Here is a 24,115-nt window from a genome sequence, read left to right on the forward strand (position 1 = left end):
CTTCCTGTCTTCACTTAAGTCATTTCCTTTCACTTTTCCTCTCAGCCTCTATTTTGGAGGTGAAAAAAGCAAGCCTCTGCTTCTGTGGATTGCTAGAAACCTCCTCTGGGTTGTGACAGTGCAGAGCTCTGCTACTGCCAGAGGCTGAGACACACACAGCACGCAGAGCCGTACTGCGCACACAAACCCCAGCAGAGCCTGGCATTTCCTGTGCTTACATTTCGAGAAGCACAGAGTCTGTAAACAGTCAGTGTTGTGGAGCATCTTTTACACAAACCATATCCTGGCTGGTTCCTCTCCTCAGCCACTCCGCTCAGCAGCAGAACGAGCAAAAGGAAAGCTGCGCAGCTGAACGGAGGCAGGAGGAGCCCGCGTGCGAGGGGGCAGCCTTCAAACAGCTCGGCAAGGATGAGGGAAAACAGCGCGACGGGAAAAGAAGGGTTAAGTATATTTAAAAAAAAAATAAAAAAAAAATCAACCCAACCAGCAGCCGGAAGAGGCAGGATGGAGCAGAGGTGTCCTGGCTGCCTGCAGAGCTCAGCCCTCCTGCTCCCTAGCAGAGCAGCCCCGTGGCCTCCCACACGCTCGGGGAGAGGGAAGACCAGTAGGCACAGGCAGGAACAAGGAGCGCTCTGTGGTTTTGCTCGGTATTTCAGGCCATCTCTCACACAGGAGGAGCTCCACTTTGCTTTCCAAGTCTCGCCCTCTCTGGCATGGATCACAAACCTGGCATCTGGCCCAGGACTCGGCTCCAGCAGAGCTGCTCACCAAACAGGGTGACGCCCCACCTCTGGGCACAGCGCGCAGCCCGGCCTTAAAGCCATCTTGAGGATATTTTACCCCGAGCATCAGGAGAGGCTCCCCCATCGTCCCCTTGCTGGGATTCGAGGCGTCTTGTGTCAAACTGGAAGGAAAAAAAAAAAACAAAAAACACAACAAAACAACCCACAAAAAAGCTAGATCCTGCTCCTGGGGGAAGCCGAGCCCAGGTCTCTGTAGTGTCTGAGGGACTCCTGAAGGCAGGGGACACCCAGCAGTCGGACAGGGAGGTTTTTGCTGCTCCTTGCCCAAAGGGGAACAGGTCACTCATACTGAAAGGTGAAGTCTGCAGCTTCTACGCTAGGGACCTGAGAGGAGGAAAGTTTGCGAAGCATGCGGAGAAGAGCTGAAATTCAATCTGTCAGCCTTGAAGAAAACAGCCTCGTGTCTTGGTAGGTAAAGCGTGGAGCTGACATCTTCCGTCGGGAAATCTGGGCTCTGGAAGGGCAGACACCGTGGTGGGGAGAGGCTTCATCCCTCGAGCTGCGCCCAGCCTGGACGCACAGGTTCCTTCGAGCCGTGCAGCCCAGCATCCCCGCTGTGCAGAGGGGCACAGCCAGCTCCAGGACAGCCCTGCCAGGCCAGGAGAGGCACGAGCCCGGTGGCGGCGTGTCCCAGGGAGGCAGCAGGAGTGCAAGGAGCCACAGCAGGGCCCAGAAGGCTCAGGGCACTGACGAGCAGCGCTCTGCTTGCCAAGGAGGCGAGGAGCAGGCAGGGCCCCTGGCAGGGCGCCCCTCCGTAACGTGGCTTTGCCTTAAATCAAAAGCAGGTGCCAGTGACGCTGCTTCCTCTGTGCTCCTGCTGAGCACGGCCCCGTGGCAGCTACAAAAAAGCAGCGTGAACTGGTCCCAGTTCAAAGAATAATCCCTGAGTCTTTCCCACCTTTGACGAGGAGCTGAGTTTCAAAGAAAGTCGGGCAGGGAGAGAGAAAACCGGCTCCTCGTTCCTGTGAGCTGCCCGGCGTGAAGCGGATGATGTGGAACACGCACCACAGAAGAAGGAAGGGTGCCTCTGGTCCTCGCCGTCTGGTGTGGCTGGTGCCAGGCAGAGGCTAAAGAAGGGCAAAACGCAGCGACAGGAGCACATCTCCGCCGTCCTCCTGCAGCAGTTCCTGGGCAGCATCCACTCGGGGCTTCCCAGGGGAGCGCTCACAGAAGGGAACGCAAATCAGAGGAGCAGAAGCAGGCCTAGTGGAAGGCAGCACACAGCTCCAAAACACGAGGCAGGAAGAAACAAGGCAGCTTTTTTCCTACCATCCTCGGCCTCACCCCCAGCTCAGAACTGATGAAAATGCAGAACCGAGCAGCGACTGAGCAGCACTGCTTTCCCAGCCCCTCTGCTCCACGGCATGCATTTTGCCACCTCTCCATCGCCGCCACAAACTTCTCCTTTCACGAGGTAGTTTCAGCCTCACGGAGATCAACAAACCACTTGAAGTCGGTACCAGAGCTCCTGCAGCTCCTGGAAACGATGAATCACACGTGAGATCAACAGGAGCCGTGTTCGTCAGTCCACATCTTCCTGGGAAGAAGGAAGCTCAGCCCCGTGGAGCCCAGGGACGCTGAGGCCTGTCCTGCGTTAGTGTTAGATATTTTTTGAGATTTAGATTTGCCAGAAGAGCAAATTTGTCAGCATCTCTGGGAAGACACAGCAGCAGAAAGAGCCAGCCAGCTCCGTTAGGGCTCCAGAGTGACTTCAAATGGAGAAGGTGACGAGAAGAGCACTCCCTGATGGTCCCATGGGGTGCAGAAGCAGAGAATCGGAGAATGGCTTGGGCTGGAAGGGGCCTTCAAGATCACCTAACTCCAACCCCAATGCCCTGGGCAGGGATGCCACCCTCATCCAACCTCAAACACCTCCAGCAATGGGGCATCCCCAATTTCTCTGGGCAGCCTGTGCCAGTGCCTCACTACCCTTGCAGTGGAGAACTCCCTCCTAATGCCCAACCTAAATCTCTCTCTTCTCGTTTAAGACTCTTCCCCCTCGTCCTGTCATTATCTACCTGAGGAAAGAATCCGTCTCCATCCTTTTTATAAGACCCTTTTAAGTACTGACAGACTGCACGGAGGTCTCCCCAGAGCCTTCTCGTCTCCAGACTGAACACCCCCATCTCTCTCAGCCTGTCTTCACAGGAGCAGAAGAAAATCCCCGTCAGAAAGAGTTTCGGAAAGCAGCAGTTGAGACAGGTAGGGCTCCGAGGTGAAACGCACTTTTGGTGGATTCTCGGCAGGAATAGCAAAATTCAGTCGAGTAAACTTTTCCACCAGGGACCTGCTCCCCCAGAAAAGGCCTGCATGGGAGCTCCATCAGCCAGGGTACGCAAAACTGGATCGAGCACTAAGGAATTAAGAGCTGGAAGCCAGCCTATGCCATCCCCAGGAAATGGCTAGACCCAAGCAGCTTAAAACCTATCATAATAGTTAGAAAAAACAACTAATCCCAGCAAGAACACATCTGGACCTCAGGGGCAGACGGGCACGTACCAGAGCGCTCCAGCAACTGAAGTCCCACTCTTGGCAGCTAAACCCAATGCAACCAAGACAGCACAAGGGACAGCACACAGAAAACAACCCCAGAGCCACCTTATACCTGGGACTCATCAACCAGTGGCAGACGACAAGGGTAAGCCCCAAAGAGCTCTACAACAACGAGAACCAGCCATGTGCCAGCACAAAAACGATGCTCCCAAAGAGGGGACCAAGAGCAAATGCTCCCTTGCATGCCTCTTCACATGGGAAGCACTGGGAGGGGGAGCACTCCAAGCACCTCGACAGGAACGTGGAGCAAGGAGAAGGAAAAGCAAAGACTTCTTGGTGCCAGAGCAGCAAGCGCGGAGGATTTCACTCCATCTAGGTGCCTGGATGCGCTTGGACCTGGGAGATTCCAAGCACAGCTCCGTGGAGCTGCGTTATGCTCCACACCATGCAAAAGGCAGAGGGTTTTAAAATGCATCATTTTTCGCTTTCTTCACCAAACATCTGTGGTTTTAAATTTGTAAGATTTCAGTCAGGTGCTGCATTTTTTTTTAATTTTTTTTAGCAGGCACCTAGAAAGAGGAAAGGGACTTTCAGGGGGAGGCAGACGTAGTGGCGCCTACAACATCATAACAGAAAATACTGAACGTCACAAAATGGATCTTCTAGGTATCAAAGATACAGGTCAAGGTGGCAAGGAGGCCCTGATCACATCATTTACACAGCGGAAATGGCAAAATACATGGAAAAAAAAAAAAAGACTGTATAGCGTTTAGAGTATGAATGCTCTGGAAAACAAACTCCAATGAGGATGGCAATTATTGTAGAAAAAAACAAACTGACACAGCCCCAGGAGCTTCTTTCGACCAAGGAGGAAGAGGGAATCGTGCAGGACCGTGGACTCGGTGATCTTTGTGCCAGTACCAGCCCCAGGTGTATGACATATCCACGCACAGCCACAGCACCGGAGTCGGAGGAGGTCCTGCTTTGGCACTGACACAGCCTTGCCATGAGACCTTGGGCAAAGCACTTCCTCTCTGACTCAGTTTCTTATCCTGCCCGCCACGAAAGTAGCAAAACAACGTGCACAGCCCTTTGCAGAGACCTGGCAACAAACAGACGGGCGGACTGAGCTGCGCGTCACCGCTGGGTGCCTGGCACGAACCAACATTTGGATGGGGTCGAGAATTGGAGCTGCGCTCCCCGAGCAGCTTCCACAGGTCAGCAGCAGGCAGCTACACCTCGTAGCGCTGCCCTGCAGGGACACACCACAGCCAAAGGTGTGCAGTCACCGTGCTGTCAGGAGCCCTCTGCATCGCGTGCCCGGGACACAAGCAGCCGGCACCACGGCCCTACACCTTGTCGGATAGCACTGCCCCCAGGGCGTGCAGACGTTGCAAGCAACAACACAACAGCCTGCCCTGTCATGTAGCATTACTTACGTGTTCAGATATGCATCCTTCTCACATTTCTACTCCAGCAAGTGGTTGCTAGCAGAGCAGGGCTAGGACAAGTTCACCACCTGCTAAAGACATGTCCCTAATACAACACAGCGACGATTTTGTTACATCGGGTCCTTTCTGTGCACAGCTCAAGCACAAGGAAAGAACATACGTGTCAGATTCCTCCTCCCTTCCTTTTATTTTTTATTTTTTTTTTGTCTCCTCCAAACTGACCGCATGCCTGATTTACCTCAGGAGAGCACAGAAGCACATCGATCGAGGCGCTGAAAAGCAAGCGGGGAGAGAGCTGGCATCGAGGGCAGGCTCAGGGAACAGCATTGACTTCAACCCTACCTCCATGCAATGCAAGGACTCCAAGCAGAGGAATCCCTGCTCCAGCCCTTCCTGGGGCATTCACACCACCGATAACGCCTTGCAAAATCCAGAGCGGCCCAGGCCAAACCAGGCACGGTGCAAGAAGTTCTTCGCATCTACAGCACAGCCCGGGCTCTGCTCCTGGTGGAGTTACAGCAGCAACGACAGCTCAGAAGGACCCAAGACAAGCAGCCTCTGGGATTTTTTTTCTCTAGGCTGTACCAGGAGACTCAGAAGGGCCACGCAGACCAGAGGCGATGTCCACGACATGCCCGATGCCAGCACGAGCGGTGACAGCGGCGCTGGGGCCAACCCAAGCGGGGGGCGAGCCCGCACCACCGGGGCCGGACACCGACGACCCCACAGAGCCCCGGGGACCAGCTCCGTGTGGCCCCCTCTACCTGCCCCGTTCCCGGGCCCTTTTTTCCTCAAGTTCCTCGCCCGTCGAGGACGGCACCGGCGCCGCTCCGGGGCGGGGGGGGGGGGGGGGAGCCCCGGCGCCTCTCGGCTCGACGGCTGCGGGGCTCGGAGCCCGACGGCGCGTCCCGGGAGCGGAACAATGGGGGAGCAGCGGCGGCGGGGCACTCACCTCGGCGGCGGCGGAGAGGCTCAGGGCAGGCCGGGCGAGCCCCCGGTGGTGGCTGCGGTGCCGGCGGTGGTGGAGCGCTGCTCCTGCTCCTGCTGCTGCTGCTGCTGCTGCTGCTCGGGGCCGGCCGGCGGCTCGGGGCCGGCCGCTGGGGCCGGGCTCATGGCTCGGCCGCCCCCCGCGGCCCGGCCCCGGGGCGAGCGGCGAGCGGAGCCCGGCGCCCCGCTGCCGGCGGCTCCAGCCCGAGCCCGACGGCGGAGCTGGCCCCGCGGCGAGCGGCGGCTCCGAGCGGCTCCGGTGCCGGCGGCCGCGACAGCCCGGGGGCGGGCGGGGGCGCCGTGGCGAGGGGCAAGGCGCTGCGTGCCGAGTGCTCCTTTCTCCGCCGGAGCCTGAATAATCATTTGGAGAAACAGGATCATTCACTTTCCTCCGTGCGAGGAGCCAAGCGCTGCCCTGTCAAAATAAAAGCCTCTCCGCCGCCGCTCCGCCGCCGCCTCCTCCTCCTCCTCCTCCTCCCCAGCCCCGCTTTCTCCGCCGGCCTCCCAGCGGCCTGCCGGGGACGAGCACCAAGCCGGGAGGAGCCGCAGCAGCACGGCCGAACCTCGACGGGGCCCGGCCCGGCCCGGCGGAGCCCCCCCGGGAAGGCTCCGGGCTCGGCTCCCCCCGAGGGGGTGCGCGCAAAGCGGCCTCGGGGCAGCTCTCCCCTCCCCTCGGGGCACGGAGCTCGCCAAAGGGCCCCCAAAGGGATGAATTCTGCGGGAGGGGGCTCAGCCCGGCAGCCCCCCTGGATGAGCATTGCTCTGTGTGCGAACCACGGCACGGGTATGGAAAGGGAGAGGGGCACCGTGCACAACAGGGGGGTCCCCTGGTCCCAAATGGCACTCATGGACACGCAAAAACACGTCCAGACTGAGCTGGGCACTGCTGGCACCATGGCAGAGCCAGCTCACACCACGCAGGGCGACCATCAAAGCAGCAGCAGGGTGACTGCTGCCAGGGTTTCAGGGTTTATGGAGACCTCCAGGCTGGAGGCGCCGTCAGCAGCTGCCAGAACACCCTCATCCAGGCCGTAAGCAGCAAGGGAAGAGAGCGCCTGGCAGCCAGCACTCGGGCTGGAGCTGCTTGTTAGCCCCCTAAGTGGAGGGGTCTGCCTCCCTCCAAGCGACTGTCCGGCCGTGTGTGTGCCTGGGCTAACAGGAGGGTTTCACACGCAGCTGTCTCGTGGCAATACCAGTACCTGTGGGTCTCTGTTCTGCAGCGATTCCAGCAGTGAACACATCCCAGGCCGCCCTACAACAGCATCAGGACCTCCCTCAGCCCCCATCTCTCTGTTCCTCAGGCTTGGTTTACTCCGAGCCCGCTCTGGTCCACTGGGACACTTCGGATGAACCCCCTCAAGCCTCATATTTAAGTTGTGCTGCCACCCCACGTGCCCTGCTCTCAAACACTGCTGAACCAGGGACATCTCACACCCAAAACCCTCCCCGCTGCCATTCCCAGACCCTACACACTAAAAGCACACAGCACTGAGGAACGGCAGCAAATTGCTGCCTTTACCAGCAGTTTTCAACACCTCAACCACCCTGCACAGGCAGGTACGATGGGGTGGAGGTGACAGGAGCAGGAAGAAGCGGAGGAGACTCGAGGAGGACACAGCTGGCTCGCTGCCTGCCCGTGCTCTTCGCCTGCAAGCCGTAGCAGTGCGCACACAGCCGGCTATTAAGGCAGCCCACCCGCTTTCTGGCCGATGCCAGCAGCATCCTAACCAGGATGTCACCTTCCCGCAGCGCACTAAGCGCTCGGGGGTGGGCTGGGAAGAGGAGAGAAGAGAAGAGAGGGCTGCAGGCGGGGACCGCTTGGCAGCATCTTAAAGCGTTGCAGAGCTAAAGGGGATCCAGGGACAAGCAATCAATCTCAGCTGATGGGAAGCAGCAGCAGCAGCGGCCCTAATTGAAAATGAAAACCCACCTTTTTTTCTTTTTTTTTCCCCCCCTCCTCCTGCTGCTCCGGCTGCACGCACACCAGCGGCCGCAGCCAGAGCCGCCTCGGAATGACACAGCAAGAAAACACCGGCGGGGCCCGCACGGGAGCCTCGCCCCGACCCTATATCCCCTACACCGAGGGGCCCGAGCTGCTCGGGGACCTCCCGGTGCTCGTGGGAGCGGAGCCGAGCCCCGGGGAGGTCCCGGGGGGCGCGGCGGGGGCCGGGGGCGCACGGGGACGCGGCGGCGGCGCCCCCTGGCGAGGTGCGGGGCGACGGGAGCGAGCTCGGGGGAGCGCAGCCTGGGCACGAAGTGCAGACCCCATAAACCCCCCCAAAGGGCACGTATGGTTCAAGGCAGTGCCCTGACGCTGCTGTCTGGCACGCAGCAAGCAGGCAGCCCCACTCGTTCCCTCCGTCCCAGCCTGATGCAGCAGGGCAGGGGATGGGGGGAGTCACCCACTCGCCGCCTCTCCCCTTCCCCTTGGCCTCCCGGACAACCTGGCTGTTGCCTGCCCCTTTCTTTACACCAACAGAGATTTTCCTCCCCATCTGTTCTTTACTAGCAAATCAGTGCTAATGAGAAGTGCTGGCGTGACAGCTCGGACACAAGGGAGCCCCTCATCACCAAGGGAGAACCTGCGCTGGGCATTTCAACAAGTGAGCTAACCCTTCCCTCTTTCTCACAGGTCCATTCACTCTTCAATGGCAGAAGGCGTTGTACAACGAGCAAAACGCACACGAAGATGGAGCTCCCTCAGCTCTCACGCTGGCGTAGTCACAGTTTGGCTCAGGTCAGCCCATGCTGCTTTCTGAAGAAGCTTGAGCAGCAACCCTGGGATGTACATGGTGTGCTGTGGGGTAATTTGCTCAGGCAAGGAGCTTGAGCCACACCAGCTAGGAAAACAGAGCTCAAGGTGGTGCACAGAAGACGCCGGGCTCCAGGGTCACAGCCTTGTCCTGGTGCAGTTTCACAGAGGATGCTTGGAGCACAGGGAACCCGGGTCCCAATGCTCTGGAACTTGTTCATTCCTCTCACCTCTCCAGAACGCCATCCCCGAGCTCAGGCCTTCGCAAGACCCCCGTGGGCAAGGCCCTCATTACACTTCTGAATATTATTAATTAGGCCCAATTAACTACACTGGAGTTGTGCTTCACAGTTAGCTGGAGCTGCCTTTGTGAGCGGTTTCCCCAGTGGCTCACTCCAGACTCAGATCGACCCCAGCAGAGCCTTTGGTGCTGGGGGCACACAGACGACCCGGGATGGAGCAAGTCTGGGTCTGGTGGCACCACAAGCTGTTACGCAGGGAAATGGGGAAAAAGCCAGCCCAGCAGAGACCCCAGGTCTGTGCCTGAAAGGATCAGGACCCTCCAGCTTGGCTTCCACACTCTTTTCAAAGGAGGCTCCCAGCCTGCTTCATTCACACTGCCTTATTAACCATCACCTATCCCACACGCCAAAGCCATTAACTTACTGCTGCCAGAAGAAAAACTCTCCTAAAACCCAAGTTTCCAGGCATGGCATTGCTCTTCAAGCCTTCTCCCATGCACAGGCGATGAGCCCAACTCCCACCGCAGCAGCCTGCTCTCGGGTGGCCCCTGCTATGTGCTGTAGCCATATAAAAGGCACCTCCAGCATCACAGGCCCATGCCAAGTGCCAGGAGACAGGCTGCTTGGAAGCATCAGCAGCCTCATGCAACTGCCAGCAGCACGGCAGGACGTGGGATAAGGGGTTCCTAACCTATTTGGGCCAGGGCTGCAGTGTTTTCCTTGCACGGGGCCCTGCGCAGACATTTGCTTGGCTGTTTCCTGTCTCGTTAAACTGCTGCTGTCCTGAGCGGGCTCTGCTCGGTGGCACGCGAAGCAGAAGCTCGGAGTTACAGGCACCGAGGCGAGGAGGGAACTTCTTGCCAGCCAGCCAGGGTGGGAGCTGCCTCTCTCACCTCACGCAGAGCCACGAAAGCTGCAGCCCACGAGGCAGCCCGCCCAGCTGCAGAGGCTGACAGCAGGACGGGCTGCAGCCTGCTGTCAGGAGAAGCAAACGCCAGGCAGCGAGGGAGCAAGGGGTTAACCCATTTAGCAAGGCCACCGGTGCGATAAAGGCAGCAATCAGCACAGGCAGCGCCTCCCACTGCCACCCAGGGCCCCGGGGCTGGCTGGGGAGCTGGGAAGGTGGCAGGGAACGGGGTGGGTGGGGAGGACTCTTATCCTGATACGGCTCCTTCCTTCCAAGTGAGGGTTTGGAAAAACTGAGCAGGCAGGGTTGGCTCTGAAATCACAGCGCCTCAGTGACACAAAGCCAGCCAGATCCCCCCTCCGACCCACGGCAAGGCAGGCAGCTGGGTGGGCCGGGCGAGCCCCCAGCCCATGGGGTGCCCCGTGGCCCCCCAGGAGCCGGGCAGGGAGCAGCAGCAGCCAGGGGGGGACCCCAAGCCTTGGAGGGAGGAATGCAGCCCCCCCCTGCAGCAGCCAGATCTCCCTGTGACATTCCTGGCTGGCTGCGCAGGCAGCAGCAGGGCCCTGCGCAGGATTTCGGGTCTGTACAGGCAGTGCTCACGGTCCTGGGCTCCCCTCCGTGCACCCCAGCGTCTCGTCAGAGGCATCCTGCAGCTCTCCGTGCCCCCACGGTGGTGCCAGGGCAGACAGAGGTGTTTTCTGCACGCCCAAAATGTGTGTGGCCACGGGCAGCAGGCTCACGGGTTCCAGCTCCCAAAGTCACGCTGCAGAATAAGGGGGAAGAGCAGGTGCTGCTGGCTGCTGCTGCAGTTTTGCGGTGCAGGAGACCTAGGAAAGGAGCAACCCCTCCCTTTGGTTATTTACTCAGTCTCTCCGTCCCCGGAGGAGCCCTGGGAGCTCGGTCACTGCAGGCACTCAAGCTCTTTGTCAGCAAATCCTGGAGCACGGAGCAGGTGGGTTCGGAGCGAGGCCAGAAGCCTGATGCAAGTTCTGTTTCACTCAGGGTTTCAACTACTACATGGGGTGGCTCAAAATCGCTCTGTAAATGGAGCCGTAGCAGAAGTCACCGATTTTTTGCCTTGTGCCATCTGCAAATCCCGATACACCTTGGTATGTGCAACACCTGAGCCACACAAATCCCTAGCAGAGGGAAAAGCCTCTCCCGCAGCATCTCACAGGCAGACCTGTGAACCAGGTGAGTTCTACAGACAGGCAGTGAAGGTGATGGGTACACAAGGCCAGCAGAGCCAGACTCACCTGCCACACCTCTGCGTGGTCAGACCCGGCTGTCCTGGGCCCCCCAGAGAGGGGGACTGCGAGTACAGCCACGAGCCCTCCCCTAGCTCTGCTCCTTCAGCTTTCACTCACCCCTTGGAGCATCTGGGGCATGGATGAGCAAACACACACACACACAGCCCTGGTGGTACTTTCCTGGCAGAGATCCGAGCCACCAGGACTCTCTGGGACTTGGGACTAGGGAGAGGTCCTCCTGCCAGCTGCTTTTCTCCCCGCTTGCCTCTTTTTTTCCAGACTTCCCCATCTCCCTCCTTGCTCCCCTACAACACCCTGCTGATGCAGGGGCACTACCAAACCCCAGACGATGCAGAGCGAGGCGATCCAGCTGCTGGAGGCAGAGCTGCCTCTCCTGACACCCCTCTCAGCATCTTTTCATGACAGTGGCAAGAGGGGAGGGAGGCAGAGAGGGGAAGCACCAACACCCCAGATGCAGACAGGAGGAGAAAAACCTGGTACAGCCCCGTGCTACGGCTTCTTCCACGCCTGCTCGCAGCTTTTAAGGAAGAGGAGATGGGGAGGGGACGGGGAGGGGACCCCCGGTTGTCGCTGCCCCGGGCCCCGCCGGGCGCCGGTACCGCGGGGGAGGCTCGGAGCGGGCGGGCGGCGCCGCCTGGCGGCCACGGGGCTCGGAGCCGGGCAGGGACCCCCCCCCCGCAGCCCCCTCCCCATCGGTCCTGCACGAAAGTGCAAAGAAAAAAGAAATAAAAACTAAAAAAAATTAAAAATAAATAAAAAAACTAAACCTGCAGCCCCTGCCAGCGAGATGCAGGGGCTCGGAGCTGGCAGCGGCACGGTCAGAATCAGCCCCCCCTGCACAGACAGCCCTCGTTGAGGGTCTCCTTGCAGGCATTTGTGCAGCCTCAGCATCGAGAACCCAGCACCAGGATGCTCTCCCCGAGGGAAGGCAAGGCAGAGGTTTGCAGGAGAGCTGTGTCCGGCAGAGCCAGCCCACCAAACACAGGGGCTGGCCTGGCACGAAGAGGCTGGAGGTGTTGTGGGGAGCCTCAAGCAGACTCGTTGCTCGTCCTGCTGCACAGAGTGGCAGGAGGCAAACCTTAAAAACAGGCTCGAGGACCTTCTCTACACCACATCCCTGTTTTCTCCTCATTCCAAGGCAATCCCCCTGTTCACACAAGCCTGCTGCGTTTGGAAGCAGCGAGGGGCATCGCACGGTGACACGAGGACCCGGTGAGCCAACAAGTGCCGGTTGGTGCCGATGCATCTCAGCTGCTTGAGACTTTCTGTGTGTGTGCTCCCAAACTGCCAGGCCACAGCACAACCTTCCTGAACAACGCAAAAGGGTGACAGCACGAGAGCCTGGATCATCGTCTCCTCCCTTACCTTCTTGCACCCATACCGCGGTCCCTTGGCTGAGCAGGCAGATGTGTGGACAAGAGGTGTCCACGACCCCTTTCATAGCCACAGGACACAGCAAAGACCAAGCTAAAGACCACGTAAACATAATTGCTTCCCACAGTCCCTAAAGGTCTTGCCCTATTTCCCCATTCCTACTTGTAGCTGCTGCCTTCACCCCAGTTATCAGAACCCTTGCAGGCTTCCCCACCCTCTGACTGCCACAGCCTCACGTCCAAGGTGGAAAAGGGGAAAAAGGGAAAAAGGAGTTTTTCCAGAAGCCAATGAAATGCAACTGTGAACATAGTTCCCATGGTAACAGCAGGATCCAGAGGAAGAAAAGGGAATGCAAATCAGATTTTCAAGGGGATGAGCAGGGAGGGACGAACTGCTTGCATCCACCAGCCCAACCAGGCCAAATGCCACCTGCGCCCTGTGTCTGACAGGTACCACGTTTCCTCCTCCCCTCCGTGCTTGCCCAGGGAGCTCTGCGTAAAGCAGGGTCCTCTCGTGAGGAGCAAGGGTTCCCACTGCACAACGGGGCTCACGGAAGGCCTCTGAGGGAGTCTGGATGCCCCTGCTGCCAGTCCTTGCTCCCAGCACAGAGCCTTCCCTCTGTAATTCATTCTGTACATCACTTTCACTGACTGACACATTAAACGAGGAGGTGGCTCAAAAATGCCCCGAATGTAAACATCCCAGAGATGTAATTCCCAAGGTTCAAGATTTATTCTCTTCTACCCACGGGGGAAACAGAATACTTCTCCGTGACATCCTAGCAAGGACTCTCACCTTGCAGAACAAACACAGTGAAATCAAGGAAGCTTTCAAGAAAGCCAGAAAAGCAGAGTAACTCGCACAAGATGGACTCAAACCCATCCATCCAGGGCACCAGGGCCTGAGCACTCCAGCAGGATTCCCAGGTTTGGGAGCCCTCTTCCCAGCTTCACAAAGGAAGTTTCACTGCTTCATCCCTGCTGCTCTCTGCATCTTATTCTCCCGTGACTGCTCATTGTACTCTGCTCCTGTTGGTGCTTCCCTGCACGGAAGGGGTTAATGCTCAAAAGCACCTCCCGGGGTTTTTCTACTTCTTTTCTGCTGTTTTACTTCCTCAAAGACGCCGAGATCAGCTGCCTGGATCTGGCTTGACCTCACAGCAGAGCCCACAGCCACCCTCTCTGCAGCACAGATTGCCGGGGTGTGAAGGGGGCAGGGGAGGGGAGGGCCGTGCAGATCTGCTGTGCCGGAGCCTGTTTTGAGAAAGGCATGAATATTTCATGACAGGGAGAGGGATGCTTCAGCAGCATCACACACAGAGGTGGATTTGTGCTGTGCCATCGGGGACACAAAAGGACGGTGCCCTTCCCTCCAGACTGACCCCAAACCAGCACTCTGATCCCACAGGAACACACGGAGAAGCCCACCTAGGGCAAAACAACCCCATCTGTCCACGTTTGCTCTGCAACTCCAGCAGGACAAAGAGCCACAGGTGGGGCAGCTCCTGCAGAAAGCTGCTGTTACCTACCTGGCAGAGGAAGCTGTGCACTGGTGAGACCTGAGGATGTGGAAGAGGAGCAGCCCCGTCAGTCCCCAGGATGTCCCGAGCACCGTAACGTCCTGTCGGCAGACTGCCCTGGCCCCACAGCACGAGGTGCAGCTGGAGAGCTGAAGACAGTGATCACTTGTATCTGCAGCCCAGAGTTCTCTACAAATGCAGAGAAAAGGAAGCAGCTTTTCCCTCCCGCCACGTTAGCCATAGCTTGTCAACTTCCAGCATCATCCACAGCAGCCAAAGGCTCTGGGTGCACCACTAAAGCAAGTCAGATCAGCTCTGCCCAGACTAGACAGTGCTAAAGTGTTCCCAGACCTGGTATAAAGTCGTAAAAAGGTACAAGATCCAGCTGTTCCCAAAAAGAGATCTCCAGGGGTCTTGGATTTGGCACAAACTGCATAGACACCCCTCGATTCAGGCACTCAGCACAACTCCCTCAGTTCGGGAGAGCTGGGTTTGAGATCCTTGCTTGGACTCTGCAATCTGTAGAGCTGCTCCTGCCTACAAGCCTGTAAAACCCAGGCAGGAAAGCAGCCCTTGTGCTTCCAGAGCACATGGCGAGGGCAGAAAGAAAACGGACTGAAGAGCATGACACAGGGCTGCCTACAGAAGAGCGAAGCTTATCCCTAAAACTCTCAAAAACCCCTCCAAAAGGATAGGGTAGGGCACTGTGAGCAGTACACAGGCACACACACCTACAGGCAGCTTCGACAGACAGAAAACCTGTCCCCAAAGTAGGGAACGCATCACATAGCCAGCCTCTGGTGTGATCACCAAGTATTTCTGGGGTGGACAGCGTGCTCCTGGACATTTCATTTGAGTCTTCTGCCCTCTGGTCAACAGCTGTTGGTGCTCAAACACCAGAAGAAGATGGGAAGGAAGGGCAGCCCCCAAAACCCTCCATTTTCAGGAGGAATGTGAAAATGTCCTTTTTCCAAGGACGTTTTGCGCTTTCCACCTTGGGGTTATATCGCTACAGTAAGCTCCCAGCAGGTCGGAGGGAGCTGTGTTGGTCTCCAGGCTGTCTGCAGAATTTGCCCAGGTTGTGACGTGCTCCAAGGCTGCAGAGGCGAGCTGGCAGATGAAGTACAAAGTTGCTCGGTCCCTACTGAAGTTCTGCAAGGAAAAAACTACCTGTTAAAGCAAGCCAGCCAGAGACGGGGAGGGAAATGACAACACACACCTGGAACCACGCAACTAACCTAAGGGAGATGATCTACTGGTCCTGGTAGCACGGTCTAACAGCAGCATTTATTGTGGGGGTATTAAGAAAGGAGATTCTACTCAGCAATCCTGAGTGGAGGGATGAGCAGCAGTCCTGGTGCACGTCCCTGGAAATCCAGCCCTTCAGGAGGAAGGAACAAGATTCCTAGCAGAGGGAGCCTGTGGAGGACCACAGTTCTGGAACTGAATTGAGACAAAGCTGCTGCACTTTTCTTGGACATGAGTCCGAGTGGGAGGTGTTTGTTACTGCCAATACATTTTTCCTCATACACAATTCTTCCACATGAGGTTGAACTGCTAAGCATTGACAGTGCATCTGTTAAGATTGGCTCTAGAAACTGAATGTTCTTGGGGAAAAAAAATAAAAAAAAAGGAAACACACTGTGCTTGCCCTTCATCTTCCCAGCCATCCCGCTCGCAGTACCATGAAGAAAAGCCACGTGAAGCTGCCCACTTGCATACAAATGGCCTGAGAGAGGCAGTGTTTAAAGTGCTCTGCTGTGGGAAAGGTGCAGTGGGCTGACAACAAGAAGTTCCTCCAGGTCCTCCAGGGTCACAAAAAAATTTCCTTCAAAGGAAGAAAAAACCAGAAAGGCCAATGTAACCCCCTCACTTGACTCCCTTTAATTGGTAACCATCTGGTTTTGAGAACTGTCGACCAGCGCAGAGCATTTGGCAAGGTTCCTCAGCTGCTGCTCTCCTAACTTCAGGTCTTCTTGGGAATCCTTTATGCCCCAAGAAGCCAAAAGGAAAGCAAAAGAGAAAGCACACGAGTGAAACTGAAGAGCAAAGGCAGTGTAATCTAGGAGACTGGGCAAGATATTCCTGAGTTCTGATGTGGAAACAGAATGAACCAGGAACAGCGCTGGCCTCTCAACAGCCAGGAAACCTATCACTGAGCCACCCACAGCGGAGGAACTGCAAAACCCCAAGTCCCATATTTCAAACAAGCTGCTAGAAACCCCTTGACACGTCCCAGAAGTCAGGCTGTCTGATCCAGCGTCCTGGCCAAATTCCAACTGAAGCAATTCCCCTCGTATCTTTCTAATTCCCCTCCTTCCCTTCAGCTTCTTCCTCGTCCAAACCACTGTGCGACTGCGCTGGGTGCCTGCAGCCGAGTGCTCCACCCCAGGACAGCGGCCGACCACCAGGATGGACGAGGATTGCCTCGCTAAAACAAGTTTGTTGTTGACGAGAGCTGCAACACTTGATTGAGTCTGCCCTGATTCTGTCCTGAGGCCACGTTTTGTGACAGTGCTGGGAGCTGTCGAGCAGAAGAGGGCTGCTCTCCACCGAGGAGACTGCAGGTGCAGGAGGAGCATTTCACAGAGCTTGCAGACAGAGCAAAGCGCCGTGCTAATCGCTCTGCAAGCTCCCAGCCTGCCTTGCCAGCCAAGTCACAGAAGTTCAAGTTAGCAGGCACGCTCTGCCAGTGTGAGGCTTTTCACTCTTTTCAGGGAATCAGCCGCACTGGTAGTAAAGCACAGTGACAGGAGCTGGGCTGCAGCACTTCTGCGAGCACGGCTTGCCTCATTAACATTCAGCACATGGCTCAAGCAGCTTTTAGATTACTCCTTCCTGACTCTGGGACCTCATGCGTGAGTCACACGCTCGCACATTTGCTTCTCCTGATCCCTGCAAGCCCCCAGCACATGGCAAACTCTGCTCTGAACAGTTCCTTTGATTTCCGCATGCACACAACCTTCGTCTCGCTTTTGCTAAGCAGCAGAGTCCTCCCCTGCCCCCTGAACAGCATCGTGCTCACCTGGCTCACCACCTCCCTTTCTCAGCGAGGCATTCAGATCTTGCTATACCCTCTCGTAAGCAGGTACGCTGATTCGCACTATGCCAACGAGGCTCAGCTGGTTCATAGACCTGTACGGTAACAAAAAAAGGAAAACTTTCCAACAAATCTCCACTGCTTTTCTAGTGGCTGGACCTTTGAGGCTATCACTTCAGCAAATCACAAAGTGTCCCTTTCTCAGGAGAAAGTGGTAACGGAGAAATTCTTCAGGATCCAGCCAGGTGAGAGCAGGCAAGGAGCTAACACAATTTACTCAGCCACAGACCTTGCAGTCAGACTTCAGGAAAGGTGGAAAACAAAAAAGCTCAGGCAACTTGTCTAAAGGTAAGTCACACTGGTAGCTGCACCACTCTTCTCACAAGTCCTGGGATCTCAGCCCGCTGCAGTCTGTTAAGGGGGGGGACACTGAGTCCTGCACGACATCGATCTTGGATTAGCAAATTCAAAATCAGAATCTGCTCTCGGACTGATTGTTGTGTCCAAACATTCAAAATTCACCAATCGGTAGCTGACATCCAGTTACAGAGGTTTCAGGAAATAAAATTTCCTGAAAAAATCCATCATGAAAAAGTTTATTCTCACATTTAAGTCAGATGTGACATCAGGCTCCTGGGATAGGCACAATAACGTGAGGGCAGCATCGGGGCTATCACAAGGCAAAGAAGATACCTGAAGGACTCGAAGGATAGCCCTGACATAGCCCACAGGACACGGACTGTGCTACCCAAGCACATCAAGCATAACTTGACCAGAGAAAAGACCCCAGAGCTCCCAGGAGAGTTCTGTGCATGGGCAGCCACCAGCACAGCCAGTTCCTCTGCTGCTTGCAGAAACCCGTATTCCTCCTCAAGCTCAAGTGACGCAAGAAAACCAAGGATTTGGCTGAGCAACAGACCACCGACAACTGCTGCAGGAGGGAGACAATGTCCCTTTAAATGTTACTAAAGTGTTGTCAATGGATCTGCCATGGTAGAAGAGTTAATCCCCCCCCCAGCCCCTCTCAGCCACCGTGATGGGATAATTAGATGCGAGGGCTCAGCACAGATGATGCTCCAGTCGCTTAGCAACTAATGGTTTCCGTGGAAACGGCAAAGCGCAGCCTTCGGAGCAGTAAGTGAGCAGTGCAGCAGGGCAGGGAGAGATGCCTTCAGCTCCTGCACTGATCCTCTCCTCCAGAAGCACTCCGAGGCCTTGAGGTATTAGTGGAATGCGAAGGGGGTGCCTTAAAGATACAACATCCCTGTTCCAAGCTGCGCCAAGAAGAAAAGGATTATTATTATTATTATTTTAGATGAAACTTCCAGTGGCACGGCCTCATGATCTCACTGACTCTCTCTCCACTAGCAAGAAGGAGGCTGAATCACACAGAACCGCCTTTTGCAAAGGCTTGTGCCCTAACGCTCTGGTTGGATACTGCTGTAAGAAACCAGATATGATTCCAGCATCGGGCCTCACGTGCTGGGGTTGAGAGGTGAGGACACACACTGCTGGCTTTAGCTTCTTGGTGCTGCCTGGTAAGAAGCCATGTACAGGCATCCAGTTTAGCCCTGAACCTATAGGCAAAAAAAGCTTGCCTATTGATTCTGCAGCTCTGTAATGCACACAAAGTTGTCACTGGCTATAGAACCTGAGGAGTGTCACCGGATGAACAGAAATCAGATTTATTAACCTCAGTTATACGCCTAAGTCTGTCATAGAATGGCATGGATTGGAAGGGACCTTACAGATCCACCCAGTCTGTACTTGTGTCTGGGACTGCCCCAACCCTTGCACTTGGCCTTGTTGAACCTCATCATGTTCATGAGGGCCAACTTCAGCCTGTCCAAGTCCTTTTGGATGGAGGGACACCGCTCAGCAGCAGCCTCCACCTTGACACAGAGCTGCGGCTGCTTCCTTCGCCGTGACACACTCCCACTGCTTTATTACTACTGATCCCTGCGCAGCCACCATCCCACGGCTTCTAAGCACAACAGCCGTGACCTGAATCTCTTCTAAACTAAACGCTGCACACGCTGGCCGTGCAGCTGTGGTGTTTTAAGCTCAAAATGGAGGCCGGGCCACCCCGCCACCCGCCTCAGCTCCCGCCGGGGTAGGCCCGGGGCGCGGCCTCCGCCATCTTGGGGCCGGGCGGCGGCGGGCAGCGCCCCCTGGCGGCGGAGGCGGCCCCCGGGCGGGCGGCTGGGCCCTGCCCGCTCCCTGTCAGGCAGGGATCGAAGCGGGGGTAGGAAGGAAAGCAGAGGTGGTTTTAGGAGAAAAGCAGGAGCTTTTGGTTTAACTGTGTGGTGTAAAGAATCGGCAGCCCTAGGTTTATGTGCTACAGGTTGATTCCGACAGTCTGATTAAGATCTGTCCCCCCGGCAAAGGCGGGCACAGCGAGATGGAGCTGAGGGGTTCTGATGCCTTGACCACAAATTGGGACCATCGGATAAATTGGCCATTTATACAAACCAGTGGGATTGCAATTCAGCACAACAAGGGCCAAAACCAAACCAAGGCTCTGAACCAGCATCAGGTGAATCCCCTTAATGCTCCCAAAATATCCGAGCATGCTCCCGGCTATCCTCCTGCAGCCCTGCTAGACATGCTCTTCCCAGGGATGATTTCTGAAAGCAGTAAAAAGAACTGTTTCCTGTAGTTTTCACAGACAAATTCCTCTTTAAAAGGAGTCTTCTTTTTTCCACATTACAGCCTCACACATTGCCTTCCTCGCTTTTAAAAGGCCATGCCTGGCTGAAGGGCGAGCAGATCAAGATATTTTATCGCTATGCAGGGCTTAGCTACTTCAGAACTTACTCCAAAAATACTTAGGTTGTTCTAAGTTTTTTAATATAACCACATCCACTAACACTAATGCAAGTTTACTGAAGTACCAAAGGTTATGTGGGTAGGTGAGGTATTAATTGAGAGCGTATACAGATAATCATGGGCTTCATGAATTACTACACCTCAGCTGATGCACGCTAAACACCATGCATATGCTGTGGGAGAGTTTCATTTCAAACAGAAAGGGGAAAGCAACTTTGTGGTACAACAGGTCAAGTGATAGGTAGTAAATTATTAAACTATAGTAGTCGGATTGTTTGCAACATATCCCAAGTCAAACATCAGGCTCCGGTTTCAGGAAGGGGAAAGAGATTTTGATTGGGGCGCTCTCAAGCTTTTTTACGAGGAAACCAAACCACCAAGCACATCTTGTTTATACCTAAAGGATCTGACAGGAAGCACGTCTGCCTTAAGGACCGAGCTCTTCACAGAAAGGTAGAAAAAGTTTTTGCAACTGTATTCTTTCACACCTACCAAAAGCAAAGCCATACTGACTTGGTATTTATGAAATACCTAATAAAAAACTACACAAAACTTACTGCAGCATAGACTTACAGGCCTGTTTTTTTTTTTTTTTGAAGAGGCAAAGCCAAGCATGCAACATCCTCTCTACCCTTTGAATGTTACCTTGACAAGAAAACCTGGTTTGGCGTTTGACTTATTTTTCAACAGCTTGCCTCAAAAGATGATAATAGTGACAGTAAACAGCACAGGAACACACTTGAGGCCAAACCTGTGATGAAAGGTTCACAGAATGCATTTTTAAGCTGAGATTCTCCCAGCATCATGATGCGAATGTTATGGTGCAACCTTTTTCATCAATTGCCAAAACCAGCCTCTTTCTGCCACCCTGCAGACTGACAGCTTGTCCCTTAACAAGTCTACAGCAACGAGCATAATCTGTATGCTTCTACAAAATGGTCAACACGCGTACTGCGTCTGAAATCTAATTTCCTGCTGATACAGGAAATATGTTAATTTCCTGCTGATACCTCCCCCCCCAGCTTTAGTAAAATGTAAGACACTAAAGCCCCCTTTAGGGCTTTAGTAAAATATAAGAACAGAAAACAGAGGAGCCTAGGAGGTACTACCTCTTTTACTCTCAATCAGCTTGCTTACTCCACTAACATTAACTATTTAGTCATTGGAAGGGTCTTCAATAGGTATTTGGAAGTGTGAAACAGAGATGAGCCCTTCACTCACCCATGTGATACCCTTTAAAAAAAAATCACTCGGCATACAGAGCACTTCACACCAGTAGGATTCTTTGTGCCGCTCTCAGAGATCTGACTGCACGTAGCATCTGAAGATTGCTTTGCAATAAAACGTACTTGAATTCTCAGAATAAGTCATTCTGGGAAAGCCTGCATTTAAAAAATGGCCTTGAAGACTGGGACATGGCAGAACTCCAACTTGCCATCACTAAGGATCAGTTTCTCCAAGGTAAAGGTCGCACAGGGACTGATTGGCTAACTTTCTTTTAAAAAGATTTGTCTCCAAAACTCAGGTGAAAATCTAGTCTATAACTTACTATTTATGAGATTTTATAAGTTAATAAAAAGACCATTTTATTTCAGTTCATGTTTAAAATGCAACGTTAGAAATTTCTTTTTGTGATTACGTACAAAGTGTGCATCTCTCCCATTTTCTCCTGTTCTTAACAGCATCTCCCTTCAGAACCCAGTGTCTTCCCTTTAGCTGCCATCCGCGAGTCCATAGCCCATAACTATGTCCCACTCTCCTGAAGCCCAAAGGAAGGAGAGAAATCTTGGTGTGCATAATGCAGGCCCTGGTCAGCCATTAAGCCAAAATTAGTATTTTCCCCGTCCAAATTCTGTGCGTTGCACACCCTGGGACAGAGAAGGATCTAAATCCTACTAACTCACCACATCGTTTCTGGACTTACAGCCTCAACCAGCTACTGAGCTCTCGCATGCTGAACTGGCAAGCTGACCCCCGTGGCATTACCCACAGAGGCTGGTGATATTTTTAGGGCATGGTATGGGAAAGGGGCTTTTATTTTGCTAAGCAGAGAGGCTGTGTCTAGACTGGAATTTGTCTAATCTTCAAGTCTGTCCCTCTCTCAAGGACAATGGTATAATTTCATAGCTGTGCCTGCTGATATACTTCCCCCCCAATACTACCTTTTGGGTAGATAAACTTGGGAAGGGAGTGCTGCTGAAGGGAGTAATTTACACTCTTCCAGCTTGTCTCACTGAAAAGTAAAATATCAGAGCTGAGCACGGTTGTTTGGTCTAGCTGCAGTGGTGTGAGAACTCGCAGCCATGCATGCTGTATGCAAACAATAAAAAAAAAAACACACCACTGCTGAGAGAGAGGAGAAGGCAACTGGCAACCTTCGCCTTAGAATCTGCATTCTGTTAAAGCTTCACCAGGCTGCTTCTGGACAGCCGGGTCAGGCAGCACCACTGGAGCGACAGTTTTCCTGCTCCTTAGGACCTGATGTTCAGCCTCACCTGGGGCTGTGGGTAAACCCCAGCCTGGTTTGCCCTGGCATGCACTGAGCTGGATCTGACAGTCCAGTAGCCTCGGTCACTGCTGCCACAGGGACTTCCCCAAACGCATCTGGGGACTATTCTAATCCAGACTACCGGGGAGGATGTGCTGACATCCTTCAGCAAGGCTTAAAAGGAATGTAAGGGAACTGCTTAGGAAGTCCTAACGACCATACCTGCTTAGCAATCCTGCAGGAAAACCGAGCTGCTTCAGCAGTTCTGTAAGCAGCTGCCTCCTGCTACAGCAACAGCAAGGGTCACTCGACGCCCAGAATCTTGAAAATTGATGGCCAGGATGAGAGCACACAGCTCAGGAACAGCGGCTGAAAGTTGCTTCATGGGTAGAACAAGGACAGCATAGCTATTAGCTCAGTGAGGTTATTGTTTCCATCACCCACTCAAGACCAGGCCTCTTGGCTGAGACCAGGAGAAACAAATTAATTCAGGAAAGCACGGCACCTCCACTAGCAACAGGGCTGAGATCTGCCCAGCTCCCCCCAAAACAAAACAGGCCATCATCTCTATTCCTCATTCCACCGAGGGCTAGTGTACCCATATCCTTTTTGCTCTTCCTCTCCCCAGCTTACAGAGAATGAAGGTGACTCATGTGCAGGCATCCCGTTTCCTCAGAAGATGCTGGAAACTCCCGAACTGAAGGCGTGTGAACTGCTACCAGTTCACACGGTGTCCGCTGTTCTCCTACCTCCTAGTGTCGGATGGAGTCTTTGATGTATTTCTGAAGAGCAAGGACATGGCAGTCGGGACTTGTTCAATTCTCAGCACTGCCTTTGGCTCAGGATGCTGCTGAGAAAGCTGCTTCCCCTCTATCCTTACTAGAAAACATGGGTAGGTTGCAAAAACGTGAACTTGGAAGTCTTGAGACCCAGCCCTGAGATCTGCTTGGCTGAAGATCCTTAGAGAAAAATATTGTTTGTCTTGCAGAGACAAAATGAAGCGCTCATCCACTCCAGCCATCCACACAGGTCAGGGAGGAACCTCTCCTTCTCCCTGCGCTCAGATACGACGTATGCTCTAACTTATTGCATTTTATTCACAGTGTTTCAGCGCAGTGCAAGTCTCTTCTCCCTGCAGGCAGCACTTTCCATTTTTTCAAGCAGCCCCAGCGGGTTGGAGAAACCCTCTCCGACACAACCTGTGCTTCAGCAGCAGCTTTGAGAAAACAACTTGTGTTGTGCGCAGAAACGGAAACCACAAGTGACAGCTGTGGAAACTAACTCCAAAAGGGCACCAAAAGTTTCACGAGGAAGCACAGGCTCTGCCCAAAGAGGCCCTCAACTTGGTGAGGATATGGAGAGGGCCAAGCTGGAGAGATTTCAGTGCACCTCAAGGAAAAACTTACTGGCTGCTTCTCACAACCGAGTTGCTGCTGCAGAACGTTGCTGGATGCTTCTCCCAAGCTGGGGAACAAGCACGAGGCACTCAGAGAGGGTTGCCTATGACCACAGCAGGCACCCAAACCAGTACGCAGCCACCACACCACTCAGCACCAGGCTTATGGGATGATACTGGACAATCAGATACCCCCACAAGCAGGTTGAGTCAGCAGACCACCAAGGAAGCATTCTTAAATGAAGCTAACAGAGCTAGAGAAGCCAGGCTAAATGAAAACAGAGTCCCTCGTTATGCTTCGCAATACAATACCTGCCAAATTAACATGGATTGGGGCTGACTGCGGCTCTAGTATCAGTGCCTGAGAGCTCATGATCACAAATTCCTCTCTGTATCCTCTGCAGAACTCAGGGAATCTCTGTTCGGCCCCCGATTCCTTGTGGCTCCCTGCTCCATGTGCCAGCCTCTGCTTTCAAACCAAGCCACCGGGAGGGGGCAGAGGCACGGCCACAGCCCCCGAGGCTGTGCAGGAGCCGCTCGGGGAGCTGCTGCCGGGGCAGCCC

General features: G+C 54.6%; 1 protein-coding gene across 1 annotated transcript in view; it reads right to left on the reverse strand.

Annotated features, from left to right (window-relative positions):
• Positions 1 to 5,865, reverse strand: part of BCL9L (BCL9 like) — a 45,999-nt gene extending 40,134 nt beyond the window's left edge. The window contains exon 1 of the mRNA XM_084301556.1: positions 5,700 to 5,865. The gene's annotated coding sequence lies outside the window, so the exon portion shown is untranslated. The remainder of the gene's footprint in view (positions 1 to 5,699) is intronic.
• Between the last annotated feature and the right edge of the window lie 18,250 nt (positions 5,866 to 24,115).

This window comes from Netta rufina (genome assembly GCF_964035555.1).
Source record: "Netta rufina genome assembly, chromosome: 25".
Lineage (NCBI taxonomy): Eukaryota > Metazoa > Chordata > Aves > Anseriformes > Anatidae > Netta > Netta rufina.